The 17,660-nt window shown below is 46.7% G+C and overlaps 9 non-coding genes across 9 annotated transcripts; all 9 read left to right on the forward strand.

The window, feature by feature from the left end:
- The first annotated feature begins 468 nt into the window (after positions 1–468).
- Positions 469–540, forward strand: Trnat-agu (transfer RNA threonine (anticodon AGU)). The gene has a single exon. It is a non-coding gene; the product is annotated as a tRNA-Thr (tRNA).
- Positions 541–2,014: 1,474 nt separating this feature from the next.
- Positions 2,015–2,086, forward strand: Trnat-agu (transfer RNA threonine (anticodon AGU)). Its single transcript has one exon. It is a non-coding gene; the product is annotated as a tRNA-Thr (tRNA).
- Positions 2,087–3,515: 1,429 nt separating this feature from the next.
- Positions 3,516–3,587, forward strand: Trnat-agu (transfer RNA threonine (anticodon AGU)). The gene has a single exon. It is a non-coding gene; the product is annotated as a tRNA-Thr (tRNA).
- A 1,462-nt stretch (positions 3,588–5,049) lies between these two features.
- Positions 5,050–5,121, forward strand: Trnat-agu (transfer RNA threonine (anticodon AGU)). Its single transcript has one exon. It is a non-coding gene; the product is annotated as a tRNA-Thr (tRNA).
- Positions 5,122–6,577: 1,456 nt separating this feature from the next.
- On the forward strand, positions 6,578–6,649 carry Trnat-agu (transfer RNA threonine (anticodon AGU)). Its single transcript has one exon. It is a non-coding gene; the product is annotated as a tRNA-Thr (tRNA).
- A 1,533-nt stretch (positions 6,650–8,182) lies between these two features.
- On the forward strand, positions 8,183–8,254 carry Trnat-agu (transfer RNA threonine (anticodon AGU)). The gene has a single exon. It is a non-coding gene; the product is annotated as a tRNA-Thr (tRNA).
- A 4,310-nt stretch (positions 8,255–12,564) lies between these two features.
- Positions 12,565–12,636, forward strand: Trnat-agu (transfer RNA threonine (anticodon AGU)). Its single transcript has one exon. It is a non-coding gene; the product is annotated as a tRNA-Thr (tRNA).
- Positions 12,637–13,680: 1,044 nt separating this feature from the next.
- Positions 13,681–13,754, forward strand: Trnak-cuu (transfer RNA lysine (anticodon CUU)). The gene has a single exon. It is a non-coding gene; the product is annotated as a tRNA-Lys (tRNA).
- A 338-nt stretch (positions 13,755–14,092) lies between these two features.
- Trnat-agu (transfer RNA threonine (anticodon AGU)) lies at positions 14,093–14,164 on the forward strand. Its single transcript has one exon. It is a non-coding gene; the product is annotated as a tRNA-Thr (tRNA).
- Positions 14,165–17,660: the final 3,496 nt, after the last annotated feature.

The following is a 17,660-nucleotide window of genomic DNA, read 5'->3' on the forward strand; positions in this document are numbered from 1 at the left end:
CAATCAACCCAAACGAGTACTGTGTGACGTGCTAACCGGCATATACTCACCGAGGCAGCGCGGCTAGCTCAGTCGGTAGAACATAAGGCTCTTAATCCCAGCGTCGTGGGTTCGAGCCCCACGTGGGGAGGAGCGGAATTTTGTTCCTCTGCAGATGTAACTTACCGTTTTTCTGATTAACGTGATGTAATGGAAATAGCAACTTTAAACTTTGCCTACGTCTCCGTCAGTCGCTACGAAACTGTATTTGAAGGTGAAGGTGATTTTGTAGACATGTGTGAAAGACATGTTCTGAAATGCAAGTGGTGTTATTTGGAGAGCACTTCCTTTACGTGTCAGATGTGTAGCCAAGCAGTAATGGGTCGCCATAGCTGCAAATATTAGACGGTAATATGAAGTGTTGTCAGCTGAAGTCTGATGATCCAGACGACCGTAAGGATGAAGTACGCAAAAGTACCGCTAGGCCGCGCCTCTTTAGCTCAGTGGCAGAGCACTGGTCTAGTAAACCAGGGGTCGTGAGTTCGATCCTCACAGGAGGCAGACGAACTTTGGATATCAGTTGCGCGTTGTGGCCTTATAGCAAACAGTATCTGGGATGACTAACAATTAGCGAGAGGCGTTTTATTAAGAATTACTCTCAGATGTGATTAAGGCGAATGGCGCAGATAAAGCATTTGCCAAAGCGGTACAGCATAAGGTGGGATGGGACAGTCTGAAATATATTTTATAGATGTATTTCTCACATATCTCAGAGCCTTCCGCGGTTGTCGTCGTCGTCGTCGTCGTCGTCGTCGTCGTCGTCGTCGTCGTCGTCGTCGCCGCCGGCGCCACTTCTGCAGAAGTAGCAAATGGACATCGTAGCAAATGCGGCGAGGGACGCCCTGCCTTACATTTCCGAATGCACAAAGTGTGTGGTTTAGTTTCCCAGTCTATATTTGGTAGGTCTCGTAGCAGGTTGAATGTATCAAATGGGTGGGAAAGAGCAAGGGGCAGCGTCTGTGTAGAACGAAAACACAACTCCTCAGTGGTGTGAGCGTTTTGAGATGAGTCGTATATAAGTTCCACTTGTTTGTCAGTGACCGTGTGGCCTAATGGATAAGGCGTCGGACTTCGTATCCGAAGATTGCGTGTTTGATTCCTCTCTCGGTCGTGTTTTTCCAGATCTGAAAAAGAAACGTACCGTTTTAGTGTAGCACTTGAGCAGTACGAAACCGTGTGAATGTTGCTGTTGACCATTTTCTGCTTGGAGATGCTCTTCAGCTTAAAACACGCACAGCAAGACCGGTGTTAACTAGCGAATTGGTTTGCATATTGCCGTCGCCGCGTGTTTTTGACTGGCACTTGCACATCTAAAATAACGTCGGAAAGTAACTCGTTCGGCTTATGAGTCACATCAAGTACGTGTGTTAATTTTGACGAAACTAGCTCTGCAGGTTGTCATGCAATTCTGTTACCTCTCAGAAATGATTATGAAATAAAAGTGAACTACGTGACGAGTGTGACGTTAGGAAAACATTAGGCAACATGGGGAGGTTCTGTATGGGACCAATCAACCCAAACGCGTACTGTGTGACGTGCTAACCGGCATATACTCACCGAGGCAGCGCGGCTAGCTCAGTCGGTAGAACATAAGGCTCTTAATCCCAGGGTCGTGGGTTCGAGCCCCACGTGGGGAGGAGCGGAATTTTGTTCCTCTGCAGATGTAACTTACCGTTTTTCTGATTAACGTGATGTAATGGAAATAGCAACTTTAAACTTTGCCTACGTCTCCGTCAGTCGCTACGAAACTGTATTTGAAGGTGAAGGTGATTTTGTAGACATGTGTGAAAGACATGTTCTGAAATGCAAGTGGTGTTATTTGGAGAGCACTTCCTTTACGTGTCAGATGTGTAGGCAAGCAGTAATGGGTCGCCATAGCTGCAAATATTAGACGGTAATATGAAGTGTTGTCAGCTGAAGTCTGATGATCCAGACGACCGTAAGGATGAAGTACGCAAAAGTACCGCTAGGCCGCGCCTCTTTAGCTCAGTGGCAGAGCACTGGTCTAGTAAACCAGGGGTCGTGAGTTCGATCCTCACGGGAGGCAGACGAACTTTGGATATCAGTTGCGCGTCGTGGCCTTATAGCAAACAGTATCTGGGATGACTAACAATTAGCGAGAGGCGTTTTATTAAGAATTACTCTCAGATGTGATTAAGGCGAATGGCGCAGATAAAGCATTTGCCAAAGCGGTACAGCATAAGGTGGGATGGGACAGTCTGAAATATATTTTATAGATGTATTTCTCACATATCTCAGAGCCTTCCGCGGTTGTTGTCGCCGCCGCCGACACTTCTGCAGAAGTAGCAAATGGACATCGTAGCAAATGCGGCGAGGGACGCCCTGCCTTACATTTCCGAATGCACAAAGTGTGTGGTTTAGTTTCCCAGTCTATATTTGGTAGGTCTCGTAGCAGTTTGAATGTATCAAATGGGTGGGAAAGAGCAAGGGGCAGCGTCTGTGTAGAACGAAAACACAACTCCTCAGTGGTGTGAGCGTTTTGAGATGAGTCGTATATAAGTTCCACTTGTTTGTCAGTGACCGTGTGGCCTAATGGATAAGGCGTCGGACTTCGTATCCGAAGATTGCGTGTTTGATTCCTCTCTCGGTCGTGTTTTTCCAGATCTGAAAAAGAAACATACCGTTTTAGTGTAGCACTTGAGCAGTACGAAACCGTGTGAATGTTGCTGTTGACCATTTTCTGCTTGGAGATGCTCTTCAGCTTAAAACACGCACAACAAGACCGGTGTTAACTAGCGAATTGGTTTGCATATTGCCGTCGCCGCGTGTTTTTGACTGGCACTTGCACATCTAAAATAACGTCGGAAAGTAACTCGTTCGGCTTATGAGTCACATCAAGTATGTGTGTTAATTTTGACGAAACTAGCTCTGCAGGTTGTCATGCAATTCTGTTACCTCTCAGAAATGATTATGAAATAAAAGTGAACTACGTGACGAGTGTGACGTTAGGAAAACATTAGGCAACATGGGGAGGTTCTGTATGGGACCAATCAACCCAAACGAGTACTGTGTGACGTGCTAACCGGCATATACTCACCGAGGCAGCGCGGCTAGCTCAGTCGGTAGAACATAAGGCTCTTAATCCCAGGGTCGTGGGTTCGAGCCCCACGTGGGGAGGAGCGGAATTTTGTTCCTCTGCAGATGTAACTTACCGTTTTTCTGATTAACGTGATGTAATGGAAATAGCAACTTTAAACTTTGCCTACGTCTCCGTCAGTCGCTACGGAACTGTATTTGAAGGTGAAGGTGATTTTGTAGACATGTGTGAAAGACATGTTCTGAAATGCAAGTGGTGTTATTTGGAGAGCACTTCCTTTACGTGTCAGATGTGTAGGCAAGCAGTAATGGGTCGCCATAGCTGCAAATATTAGACGGTAATATGAAGTGTTGTCAGCTGAAGTCTGATGATCCAGACGACCGTAAGGATGAAGTACGCAAAAGTACCACCAGGCCGCGCCTCTTTAGCTCAGTGGCAGAGCACTGGTCTAGTAAACCAGGGGTCGTGAGTTCGATCCTCACAGGAGGCAGACGAATTTTGGATATCAGTTGCGCGTCGTGGCCTTATAGCAAACAGTATCTGGGATGACTAACAATTAGCGAGTGGCGTTTTATTAAGAATTACTCTCAGATGTGATTAAGGCGAATGGCGCAGATAAAGCATTTGCCAAAGCGGTACAGCATAAGGTGGGATGGGACAGTCTGAAATATATTTTATAGATGTATTTCTCACATATCTCAGAGCCTTCCGCGGTTGTCGTCGTCGTCGTCGTCGTCGTCGTCGTCGTCGTCGTCGCCGCCGGCGCCACTTCTGCAGAAGTAGCAAATGGACATCGTAGCAAATGCGGCGAGGGACGCCCTGCCTTACATTTCCGAATGCACAAAGTGTGTGGTTTAGTTTCCCAGTCTATATTTGGTAGGTCTCGTAGCAGGTTGAATGTATCAAATGGGTGGGAAAGAGCAAGGGGCAGCGTCTGTGTAGAACGAAAACACAACTCCTCAGTGGTGTGAGCGTTTTGAGATGAGTCGTATATAAGTTCCACTTGTTTGTCAGTGACCGTGTGGCCTAATGGATAAGGCGTCGGACTTCGTATCCGAAGATTGCGTGTTTGATACCTCTCTCGGTCGTGTTTTTCCAGATCTGAAAAAGAAACATACCGTTTTAGTGTAGCACTTGAGCAGTACGAAACCGTGTGAATGTTGCTGTTGACCATTTTCTGCTTGGAGATGCTCTTCAGCTTAAAACACGCACAACAAGACCGGTGTTAACTAGCGAATTGGTTTGCATATTGCCGTCGCCGCGTGTTTTTGACTGGCACTTGCACATCTAAAATAACGTCGGAAAGTAACTCGTTCGGCTTATGAGTCACATCAAGTATGTGTGTTAATTTTGACGAAACTAGCTCTGCAGGTTGTCATGCAATTCTGTTACCTCTCAGAAATGATTATGAAATAAAAGTGAACTACGTGACGAGTGTGACGTTAGGAAAACATTAGGCAACATGGGGAGGTTCTGTATGGGACCAATCAACCCAAACGAGTACTGTGTGACGTGCTAACCGGCATATACTCACCGAGGCAGCGCGGCTAGCTCAGTCGGTAGAACATAAGGCTCTTAATCCCAGGGTCGTGGGTTCGAGCCCCACGTGGGGAGGAACGGAATTTTGTTCCTCTGCAGATGTAACTTACCGTTTTTCTGATTAACGTGATGTAATGGAAATAGCAACTTTAAACTTTGCCTACGTCTCCGTCAGTCGCTACGAAACTGTATTTGAAGGTGAAGGTGATTTTGTAGACATGTGTGAAAGACATGTTCTGAAATGCAAGTGGTGTTATTTGGAGAGCACTTCCTTTACGTGTCAGATGTGTAGGCAAGCAGTAATGGGTCGCCATAGCTGCAAATATTAGACGGTAATATGAAGTGTTGTCAGCTGAAGTCTGATGATCCAGACGACCGTAAGGATGAAGTACGCAAAAGTACCGCTAGGCCGCGCCTCTTTAGCTCAGTGGCAGAGCACTGGTCTAGTAAACCAGGGGTCGTGAGTTCGATCCTCACAGGAGGCAGACGGATTTTGGATATCAGTTGCGCGTCGTGGCCTTATAGCAAACAGTATCTGGGATGACTAACAATTAGCGAGAGGCGTTTTATTAAGAATTACTCTCAGATGTGATTAAGGCGAATGGCGCAGATAAAGCATTTGCCAAAGCGGTAGAGCATAAGGTGGGATGGGACAGTCTGAAATATATTTTATAGATGTATTTCTCACATATCTCAGAGCCTTCCGCGGTTGTCGTTGTCGTCGTCGTCGTCGTCGTCGTCGTCGCCGCCGGCGCCACTTCTGCAGAAGTAGCAAATGGACATCGTAGCAAATGCGGCGAGGGACGCCCTGCCTTACATTTCCGAATGCACAAAGTGTGTGGTTTAGTTTCCCAGTCTATATTTGGTAGGTCTCGTAGCAGGTTGAATGTATCAAATGGGTGGGAAAGAGCAAGGGGCAGCGTCTGTGTAGAACGAAAACACAACTCCTCAGTGGTGTGAGCGTTTTGAGATGAGTCGTATATAAGTTCCACTTGTTTGTCAGTGACCGTGTGGCCTAATGGATAAGGCGTCGGACTTCGTATCCGAAGATTGCGTGTTTGATTCCTCTCTCGGTCGTGTTTTTCCAGATCTGAAAAAGAAACATACCGTTTTAGTGTAGCACTTGAGCAGTACGAAACCGTGTGAATGTTGCTGTTGACCATTTTCTGCTTGGAGATGTTCTTCAGCTTAAAACACGCACAACAAGACCGGTATTAACTAGCGAATTGGTTTGCATATTGCCGTCGCCGCGTGTTTTTGACTGGCACTTGCACATCTAAAATAACGTCGGAAAGTAACTCGTTCGGCTTATGAGTCTCATCAAGTATGTGTGTTAGTTTTGACGAAACTGGTTCTGCAGGTTGTCATGCAATTCTGTTACCTCTCAGAAATGATTATGAAATAAAAGTGAACTACGTGACGAGTGTGACGTTAGGAAAACATTAGGCAACATGGGGAGGTTCTGCATGGGACCAATCAACCCAAACGAGTACTGTGTGACGAGCTAACCGGCATACACTCACCGAGGCAGCGCGGCTAGCTCAGTTGGTAGAACATAGGGCTCTTAATCCCAGGGTCGTGGGTTCGAGCCCCACGTGGGGAGGAACGGAATTTTGTTCCTCTGCAGATGTAACTTACCGTTTTTCTGATTAACGTGATGTAATGGAAATAGCAACTTTAAACTTTGCCTACGTCTCCGTCAGTCGCAAGGACACTGTATTTGAAGGTGAAGGTGATTTTGTAGACATGTGTGAAAGACATGTTCTGAAATGCAAGTGGTGTTATTTGGAGAGCACTTCGCTTACGTGTCAGATGTGTAGCCAAGCAGTAATGGGCCGCCATAGCTGCAAATATTAGACGGTAATATGAAGTGTTGTCAGCTGAAGTCTGATGATCCAGACGACCGTAAGGATGAAGTACGCAAAAGTACCGCTAGGCCGCGCCTCTTTAGCTCAGTGGCAGAGCACTGGTCTAGTAAACCAGGGGTCGTGAGTTCGATCCTCACAGGAGGCAGACGAATTTTGGATATCAGTTGCGCGTCGTGGCCTTATAGCAAACAGTATCTGGGATGACTAACAATTAGCGAGAGGCGTTTTATTAAGAATTACTCTCAGATGTGATTAAGGCGAATGGCGCAGATAAAGCATTTGCCAAAGCGGTACAGCATAAGGTGGGATGGGACAGTCTGAAATATATTTTATAGATGTATTTCTCACATATCTCAGAGCCTTCCGCGGTTGTCGTCGTCGTCGTCGTCGTCGTCGTCGTCGTCGTCGTCGTCGTCGTCGACGTCGTCGTCGTCGTCGTCGTCGTCGTCGTCGTCGTCGTCGTCGTCGTCGTCGTCGTCGTCGCCGCCGCCGCCACTTCTGCAGAAGTAGCAAATGGACATCGTAGCAAATGCGGCGAGGGACGCCCTGCCTTACATTTCCGAATGCACAAAGTGTGTGGTTTAGTTTCCCTGTCTATATTTGGTAGGTCTCGTAGCAGGTTGAATGTATCAAATGGGTGGGAAAGAGCAAGGGGCAGCGTCTGTGTAGAACGAAAACACAACTCCTCAGTGGTGTGAGCGTTTTGAGATGAGTCGTATATAAGTTCCACTTGTTTGTCAGTGACCGTGTGGCCTAATGGATAAGGCGTCGGACTTCGTATCCGAAGATTGCGTGTTTGATTCCTCTCTCGGTCGTGTTTTTCCAGATCTGAAAAAGAAACATACCGTTTTAGTGTAGCACTTGAGCAGTACGAAACCGTGTGAATGTTGCTGTTGACCATTTTCTGCTTGGAGATGCTCTTCAGCTTAAAACACGCACAACAAGACCGGTGTTAACTAGCGAATTGGTTTGCATATTGCCGTCGCCGCGTGTTTTTGACTGGCACTTGCACATCTAAAATAACGTCGGAAAGTAACTCGTTCGGCTTATGAGTCACATCAAGTATGTGTGTTAATTTTGACGAAACTAGCTCTGCAGGTTGTCATGCAATTCTGTTACCTCTCAGAAATGATTATGAAATAAAAGTGAACTACGTGACGAGTGTGACGTTAGGAAAACATTAGGCAACATGGGGAGGTTCTGTATGGGACCAATCAACCCAATCGAGTACTGTGTAACGTGCTAACCGGCATATACTCACCGAGGCAGCGCGGCTAGCTCAGTCGGTAGTACATAAAGCTCTTTATCCCAGGGTCGTGGGTTCGATCGCCACGTGGGGAGGAACGGAATTTTGTTTCTCTGCAAATGTAACTTACCGTTTTTCTGATTAACGTGATGTAATGGAAATAGCAACTTTAAACTTTGCCTACGTCTCCGTCAGTCGCTACGAACTGTATTTGAAGGTGAAGGTGATTTTGTAGACATGTGTGAAAGACATGTTCTGAAATGCAAGTGGTGTTATTTAGAGAGCACTTCGTTTACGTGTCAGATGTGTAGCCAAGCAGTAATGGGTCGCCATAGCTGCAAATATTAGACGGTAATATGAAGTGTTGTCAGCTGAAGTCTGATGATCCAGACGACCGTAAGGATGAAGTACGCAAAAGTACCGCTAGGCCGCGCCTCTTTAGCTCAGTGGCAGAGCACTGGTCTAGTAAACCAGGGGTCGTGAGTTCGATCCTCACAGGAGGCAGACGAATTTTGGATATCAGTTGCGCGTCGTGGCCTTATAGCAAACAGTATCTGGGATGACTAACAATTAGCGAGAGGCGTTTTATTAAGAATTACTCTGAGATGTGATTAAGGCGAATGGCGCAGATAAAGCATTTGCCAAAGCGGTACAGCATAAGGTGGGATGGGACAGTCTGAATTATATTTTATAGATGTATTTCTCACATATCTCAGAGCCTTCCGCGGTTGTCGTCGTCGTCGTCGTCGTCGTCACTTCTGCAGAAGTAGCAAATGGACATCGTAGCAAATGCGGCGAGGGACGCCCTGCCTTACATTTCCGAATGCACAAAGTGTGTGGTTTAGTTTCCCAGTCTATATTTGGTATGTCTCGTAGCAGGTTGAATGTATCAAATGGGTGGGAAAGAGCAAGGGGCAGCGTCTGTGTAGAACGAAAACACAACTCCTCAGTGGTGTGAGCGTTTTGAGATGAGTCGTATATAAGTTCCACTTGTTTGTCAATGACCGTGTGGCCTAATGGATAAGTCGTCGGACTTCGTATCCGAAGATTGCGTGTTTGATTCCTCTCTCGGTCATGTTTTTCCAGATCTGAAAAAGAAACATACCGTTTTAGTGTAGCACTTGAGCAGTACGAAACCGTGTGAATGTTGCTGTTGACCATTTTCTGCTTGGAGATGCTCTTGAGCTTGAAACACGCACAACAAGACCGGTGTTAACTAGCGAAATGGTTTGCATATTGCCGTCGCCGCGTGTTTTTGACTGGCACTTGCACATCTAAAATAACGTCGGAAAGTAACCCGTTCGGCTTATGAGTCACATCAAGTATGTGTGTTAATTTTGACGAAACTAGCTCTGCAGGTTGTCATGCAATTCTGTTACCTCACAGAAATGATTATGAAACAAAAGTGAACTACGTAACGAGTGTGACGTTAGGAAAACATTAGGCAACATGGAGAGGTTCTGTATGGGACCAATCAACCCAAACGAGTACTGTGTGACGTGCTAACCGGCACGTATTCACCGAGGCAGCGCGGGTAGCTCAGTCGGTAGAGCATAAAGCTCTTAATCCCAGGGTCGTGGGTTCGAGCCCCACGCTGGGCGGAACGGAATTTTGTTTCTCTGCAGATGTAAATTACCGTTTTTCTGATTAACGTGATGTAATGGAAATAGCAACTTTAGACTTAGCCTACGTCTCCGTCAGTCGCGAGGAAACTGTATTTGAAGGTGAAGGTGATTTTGTAGACATGTGTGAAAGACATGTTCTGAAATGCAAGTGGTGTTATTTGGAGAACACTTCGTTTACGTGTCAGATGTGTAGCCAAGCAGTAATGGGTCGCCATAGCTGCAAATATTAGACGGTAATATGAAGTGTTGTCAGCTGAAGTCTGATGATCCAGACGACAGTAAGGATGAAGTACTCAAAAGTACCGCTTGGCCGCGCCTCTTTATCTCAGTGGCAGTTCCGCTTCAGACGCCGTGCAGTGTGGACGTGCCTAGTCTTCCGCTCCGCCGTAGCGTTACGTATAATGGGATATCGTTTGTTTACGTGTAGTGTTGTACCTTCTGTAAGTTTTTCTCCGTCGTTGTTTCGTTCCTTGTGTTACTTTCTGTGTGTATTTCAGTGTTTTTTGTGTAGCGGTTTAGACCGCGTAGTTTTTGAAAATGTCGTCTCAGGTTATTCCTCGTCAGGCTACAGTTAGTTTGGCTTTCGACAAGTCCACCCGCCATGTGCAACCTAGTTCCCTTGAGATTCATGATTGGTTAGTAGATACCTTTGGCATTAATTCGGATCAGATGCACACTGCATATTTTGATATAGAACTCTATGTTTTCTTTGTTAAATTTATGGGCCCCCTTCAGTTGGTAAAATTATTTCCAAATTTGGTCATCAGGTTCTCTTTCGGCATCGGGATGATTCTGTCAGTACCGTACTGCTTTCAAATGCTTCCATTACGTACACCAGTGTTCGTGTTTACTACCTTCCGCCGGAGGTGGATAATGTGTATCTTAAGGAAGGTTTACTCAAGTATAGTGATGTTAAGAGTATTCGCCTTGAACGCTGGTCCAGTCAACATCGCCTGCAGTGTTACAGTGGCATTCGTTCCGTCGAAATGCACGTGAAGCAGAATATTCCCTCGCACCTGCAGATCGGTGGATATCGTGTCCATGTAACATATAGTGGTCAGGTTGGCACCTGTTTTTTGTGTAATGAGAGTGGCCACGTGCGTACCAACTGTCCGCGGAGGGTTTTTGTGTTAAAAAATTCTCTCGAACAGCGTCGCAAGTTAACGGTCGCTGACCTCGTTGCAGGTGGTTCTGCTCTTGGTGTCGAACAGTCCAGTGGTAGTAGCGCCCAGCCGCAGGTTGTGCACGCCCCTGACACAGAATTTCCTCCTTTGCGTGCCAAATCTGATGTTGTTCCGTCGGTTCCTCAGGTGGGTGTGCCGCTTTTTAATAATAAACGGCGTCGCGCACAAGATGGAAATAGTACGGATGAGGATCTCCCCGAGATGCCCCAATCCGAGAGACCGACATCCTCCGAGCCACAGAGTAGTGTAGATGCTCCCTGTTCTCCTGAAGTAGCTGTTCCGGTAGCGGCTGCTGACGCCCCTCCGGCTTCCGACACAGCTTCTCTCGAGTCGGCTCGTCGGTCGGGCCTGTTGGCGCCGCCTTCCGAACTGACTTCGTTGTCACAACAAGTTGAGTCGCAACAACATCCTGCTTCGCTGCCCCACACCTCTGCCAGCGGAGCTGCTCCGCTTCCTTCCAACTTAGCAGTTTCTGAGCTTCCTGCTCACGTTTCGCCTCCGTGTAGTCCATGTTTTCCGGAAGCTAATACTGGTGTAGACCAGTCCGTTTCGTCGGATGTTTCCCCCGCGACCCCGGACCCTGACTGTGGACCGGCGCGGGTGTTGTCGGATACAGAACTTGACCCTCCTACGTCATCGGCGGCTGCCGCTTCCTTGCCCGTCAGCCGACGCAAGTTGCGCGTTCAGCCGAACGTCAATGCTGTTCGTAAAAAACCGAAACGTAAGGGATCCACGGAAGGGGGTAGCAGTCCCCCTCCATCGGATGCCTCCGTCTCCCCTGCTATGGACTGTGATGTTGATGCGTCGGTGTAGGTGATTTCTTCCCTCGCTTTTCTCTCCATGGTTCAAGCATACACCTTTCTTACCTTAAATGTTAACCGTACTGAGTCCGACGTTCGCATTGCCTCTTTGCGGCAGTTTCTCTACGACTCCTGTGCGGACGTAGTATTTTTGCAGGAAGTATTGTTTTCTGATCTCTCTCTACCTGGATTTCAAACTGTTTTTAATGTCGCGACGGAGAATTCAACAGGAACTGCTCTTTTCTTTCGAGAAGGTATTCCTATTACTGACATTGAATTCCTTGACTCTGGCCGTGGGATTGGTTGTCGTCTTTTTGCGTGTTTGATTCCTCTCACGGTCGTGTTTTTCCAGATCTGAAAAAGAAACATACCGTTTTAGTTTAGCACTTGAGCAGTAAGAAACCGTGTGAATGTTGCTGTTGACCATTTTCTGCTTAGAGATGCTCTTGAGCTTGAAACACGCACAACAAGACCGGTGTTAACTAGCGAAATGGTTTGCATATTGCTGTCGCCTCGAGTTTTTGACTGACACCTGCACGTCTAAAATAACATCGGAAAGTAACTCGTTCTCCTTATGAGTCACATCAAGTGTGTGTGTTAATTTTGACGAAACTAGCTCTGCAGGTTGTCATGCAATTCTGTTACCTCTCAGAAATGATTGTGCAATAAAAGTGAACTACGTGACGAGTGTGACGTTAGGAAAACATTAGGCAACATGGAGAGGTTCTGTATGGGACCAATCAACCCAAACGAGTACTGTGTGACGTGCTAACCGGCACGTATTCACCGAGGCAGCGCGGCTATCTCAGTCGGTGGAGCATGCGGCTCTTAATCTCAGGGTCGTGGGTTCGATCCCCACGCTGGGCGGAACGGAATTTTGTTACTCTGTAGATGTAAATTACCGTTCTTCTGATTAACGTGATGTAATGGAAATAGCAACTTTAAACTTTGCCTACGTCTCCGTCAGTCGCAAGGAAACTGTATTCGAAGGTGAAGGTGATTTTGTAGACATGTGTGAAAGACATGTTCTGAAATGCAAGTGGTGTTATTTTGAGAGCACTTCGTTTACGTGTCAGATGTGTAGCCAAGCAGTAATGGGTTGCCATAGCTGCAAATATTAGACGGTAATATGAAGTGTTGTCAGCTGAGGTCTGATGATCCAGACGACCGTAAGGACGAAATACTCAAAAGTACCGGTAGGCCGCGCCTCTTTAGCTCAGTGGCTGAGCACTGGTCTAGTAAACCAGGGGTCGTGAGTTCGATCCTCACAGTAGGCAGACGAATTTTGGATATCAGTTGCGCGTCTTGGCCTTATAGCAAACAGTATCTGGGATGACGAACAATTAGCGAGAGGCGTTTTATTAAGAATTACTCTCAGATGTGATTAAGGCGAATGGCGCAGATAAAGCATTTGCCAAAGCGGTACAGCATAAGGTGGGATGGGACAGTCTGAAATATATTTTATAGATGTATTTCTCACATATCTCAGAGCCTTCCGCGGTTGTCGTCGTCGTCGTCGTCGTCGTCGTCGTCGTCGTCGCCGCCGCCACTTCTGCAGAAGTAGCAAATGGACATCGTAGCAAATGCGGCGAGGGACGCCCTGCCTTACATTTCCGAATGCACAAAGTGTGTGGTTTAGTTTCCCAGTCTATATTTGGTAGGTCTCGTAGCAGGTTGAATGTATCAAATGGGTGGGAAAGAGCAAGGGGCAGCGTCTGTGTGGAAAGAAAACACAACTCCTCAGTGGTGTGAGCGTTTTGAGATGAGTCGTATATAAGTTACACTTGTTTCTCAGTGACCGTGTGGCCTAATGGATAAGGCGTCGGACTTCGTATCCGAAGATTGCGTGTTTGATTCCTCTCACGGTCGTGTTTTTCCAGATCTGAAAAAGAAACATACCGTTTTTGTGTAGCACTTGAGCAGTACGAAACCGTGTGAATGTTGCTGTTGACCATTTTCTGCTTGGAGATGCTCTTGAACATGAAACACGCACAACAAGACCGGTGTTAACTAGCGAATCGGTTTGCATATTGCCGTCGCCGCGAGTTTTTGACTGGCACTTGCACGTCTAAAATAACATCGGAAAGTAACTCGTTCGGCTTATGAGTCACATCAAGTATGTGTGTTAATTTTGACGAAACTAGCTCTGCAGGTTGTCATGCAAATCTGTTACCTCTCAGAAATGATTATGAAATAAAAGTGAACTACGTGACGAGTGTGACGTTAGGAAAACATTAGGCAACATGGAGAGGTTCTGTATGGGACCAATCAACCCAAACGAGTACTCTGTGACGTGCGAACCGGCAAGTATTCACCGAGGCACCGCGGGTAGCTCAGTTGGTAGAGCATGAGGCTCTTAATCTCAGGGTCGTGGGTTCGAGCCCCACGCTGGGCGGAACGGAAGTTTGTTCCACTGCAGATGTAAATTATCGTTTTTCTGATTAACGTGATGCAATGGAAATAGCAACTTTAAACTTTGCCTACGTCTCCGTCAGTCGCAAGGAAACTGTATTTGAAGGTGAAGGTGATTTTGTAGACATGTGTGAAAGACATGTTCTGAAACGCAAGTGGTGTTATTTGGAGAGAACATCGTTTAGGTGTCAGATGTGTAGCCAGGCAGTAATGGGTCGCTATAGCTGCAAATATTAGACGGTAATATGAAGTGTTGTCAGCTGAAGTCTGATGATCCAGACTACCGTAAGGACGAAGTACTCAATAGTACCTGTAGTCCGCGCCTCTTTAGCTCAGTGGCAGAGCACTGGTCTAGTAAACCAGGGGTCGTGAGTTCGATCCTCACAGGAGGCAGACAAATTTTGGATATCAGTTGCGCGTCGTGGCATTATAGCAAACAGTATCTGGGATGACGAACAATTAGCGAGAGGCGTTTTATTAAGAATTACTCTCAGATGTGATTAAGGCGAATGACGCAGATAAAGCATTTGCCAAAGCGGTACAGCATAAGGTTGGACGGGACAGTCTGAAATATATTTTATAGATGTATTTCTCACATATCTCAGAGCCTTTCGTCGTCGTCGTCGTCGTCGTCGTCGTCGCCGCCGCCACTTCTGCAGAAGTAGCAAATGGCCATCGTAGCAAATGCGGCGAGTGACGCCCTGTCTTACACTTCCGAATGCACAAAGTGTGTGGTCTAGTTTCCCAGTCTATATTTGGTAGGTCTCGTAGCAGGTTGAATGTATCAAATGGGTGGGTAAGGGCAAGGGGCAGCGTCTTTGTAGAACGAAAACACAACTCCTCAGTGGTGTGAGCGTTTTGAGATGAGTCGTATATAAGTTACACTTGTTTGTCAGTGACCGTGTGGCCTAATGGACAGCAGTCTGCCTGCAGCGGCCGTGGCGTGCGGTTGTCTGTGCGCAGCGCTGTGGCTGGCTTGTTTACTTCTGCGGGGTAAGTCGCTCGCTAGCAGCGGTTATTCTTGCGTGTGAGGAATGATGTTGATGAATCAGTGATGACATAAGCTATGAGGATAGATACTTTGAAGTTAACTTTCGATAATTCATTTGCTCGACCAACCTCTTTCGAAATCGAGGATTTCATCGAAGACGTGATGAAAATTGGAATCGATCAGATTGTTGGTATACATTTGTCGATTTTGTCTAGCATAGTTTATATCAAGATGAGAGATGCCGATTTTTGTGACAAAATAGTTGACTCCTTCAGTTCCGGTTTGAAGTTTAAGCATAGTGATGGCAATGTGGGTGTAGTTACTGTTTCCCACGCAGGGCTTGGACTTCGAACAATTCGCATTTTTGAACTACCCTTTGAGGTACCAGCCGATCAGATAAATGTTGCGATATCGCCATATGGCAAAGTTTTGAGTAACTTTGCTGAACGTTGGTCTCCGGTTCATAAATATCCTTTGTTGAATGGCGTCAGGCAGCTTAAAGTAGACTTGCAACGACACATTCCGTCGTACGTCACGGTTTGTGGGTACCGTGCAGTCGTAATGTATGATGGCCAACCTAGGACATGTGCTAGATGTAACTCGACGGGACATGTGCGTGCGGAATGTTTACAGCGTCGTGTAATTCAACTTCCAACCGGAGAAAGTGTTCGCCCTCCCGCAATGTCAACATTACCGGCATCGTACGTGTCGGTTGCTCGCGGTGAGCCGGCAATACAACCGATTCGTGATCCACCTGCCGGACCCAGTCTCGCAGTTAATGTAGCATCACCGGACACTCCAGTCACGTCCGGGATGGCTGTTTCTGAAACCCATGACACTAACAGGACCAGTGATATGGTGGTAGAACAACCCATACAGGGTGCTGAGTTAACGGAGGTGTCCCTGGCTCCTGCTACCATGTCCGAACAAGTGACTGAAACGATGCCGAACTCTGACGCAGTAATACGCGGTAATAGATCTCCGAAGAAAAATAAAAAACGGAGGATGGCTCATCAAGGTGCGGAAGATACAGCACCGAGCTTGCGGGGAAAGGCAAAATTAATCGGCCAGAATTTAAAAGAAGGACCAGCTGACGCTGTCGCCTCGACTTCGCGCTCACGTAACGCACCACGATCTGACAACTCCGTGTCGAAGCCGCCCGCGACGTCCGACAGCAGACAAGATGAGATGCCGATTCAGAACACTGAGCCACCGGATACGAATCCAACGTTTCCTGAACCAGTAGGCGCCCTTTCCTCTCCTAATTGGGCAGACGAGTGTGAAACGAATAAAGATGATGTAGAGATGCAGGAGGAGTCAACACCCGAGACTGGCTCCTTGCCCTCTCTCTCAGTAGTTGATGGAAGCAAAGTCCACGTTGCCATGGCTACTCAAACGACCGAAACTGTCAGAGCCTCCAATTGACAGCTAGCTGACGTATCCTAACGTCTACTCCTTTCGTACGGAACATCAATGACCACCTTGCAGGCCTACAAGATCATGACTCTCAATATCAATAAGATACGTAGCGATTTGAATCTGAAAAACTTACAAGACTTGTTATACGCAGCTGACATAGATATAGCAATGCTTCAGGAAGTGAGTGATATCGAGTTAGACCACATAGCCGGGTATAACGCGTTCATAAACCCTGGCAACGGTTTCGAACTTGGAACGGCATTACTCTTAAAAGAAGGGATCATTGCCAATTGTAAGGCAAAACTTGTGACCGGCAGAGGGATAGCAGTAACTGTCAATAACATCAGACTGATTAATATTTACGCACCTTCTGGGTCCAGTAATAGGCAACGCCGTGCAGAATTTTTCCGACACGAGATCCTTCCCCTCTTCGGGACCAACTACACTGATGTCATTTTTGGCGGCAATTGTGTGCTTAGTCAAATAGATCAAACTCCGCACTTTAATCGGTGTGTTGAATTAGAACATATCATTCAAGAACTCTGCTTAACTGACACCAGGACGTCCACGCACGGAATGGCAGTGGGTTTTACACATTTTACCAGTCATTCGGCAAGTAGGTTAGATAGAATTTACATATCGTGTAATTTAAAGCAACACCTGCTACACACCGAAATATGGCCTACTGTATTTTCCGACCATGCTGCCTATATCTGTACCGTCAACATGAAACAACAGGAAACCTACCGGAGTCGAGGGTTATGGAAGTTCAACATTGCACATTTGCAAGATACTGCATGTCGAGAAGCCTTCCTGTCCACCTGGACGGTCTGTGAACGTAAATTCAATTCCTACAACTCCGCGATCGAGTGGTGGCTCCAATGCGCCAAACCTCAAATTAGGAAAACTTTAATGATTTACTCCCGTCAGAAAAATCAGTGGCACAAACGGTCGATGGAATTTTATTTTCAGTGTCTTCGGGAGTTACATAAATTTGACGCGACCGATATCGGCAATTTTGCACAGATCAAAAGAATTCAGGCAAAAATTTTAACGCTGCAACGGAAACAGTTGGAAGGTTTTCAAGTTCGGGCGCGAGTTCCTACGACGGTGCAAGAAAAAGAGGCTGCCATGTATCACATGTTACGTGAAAGTCGACGAGGCCGTCGGAAAATCCTTACACAGATCCGAACCAGCACCGGTGCCATAGTTACTAAACAAAGTGCAATCTTGAGTGCGATTGAAGAGTACTATCGAGACCTGATGTCCAATAAAATAACAGATGATACCGTGTTTGCGGATTTTACGACAAATTTATCACGGTGACTCGGCCCCACAGAGGCAAACAGGTTATTAGAGAGGTGACAGAAGATGAATTAACAGACATTATCCTACTGAGTCCGAAAAATAAATCTCCAGGTTCGGACGGCCTACCTGCAGAAGTATATCAAACCTTCTGGCCGCAGATGAAATCGAAAC

This window comes from Schistocerca gregaria, chromosome 4 (genome assembly GCF_023897955.1).
Source record: "Schistocerca gregaria isolate iqSchGreg1 chromosome 4, iqSchGreg1.2, whole genome shotgun sequence".
In the NCBI taxonomy this organism is placed as follows: Eukaryota; Metazoa; Arthropoda; class Insecta; order Orthoptera; family Acrididae; genus Schistocerca; species Schistocerca gregaria.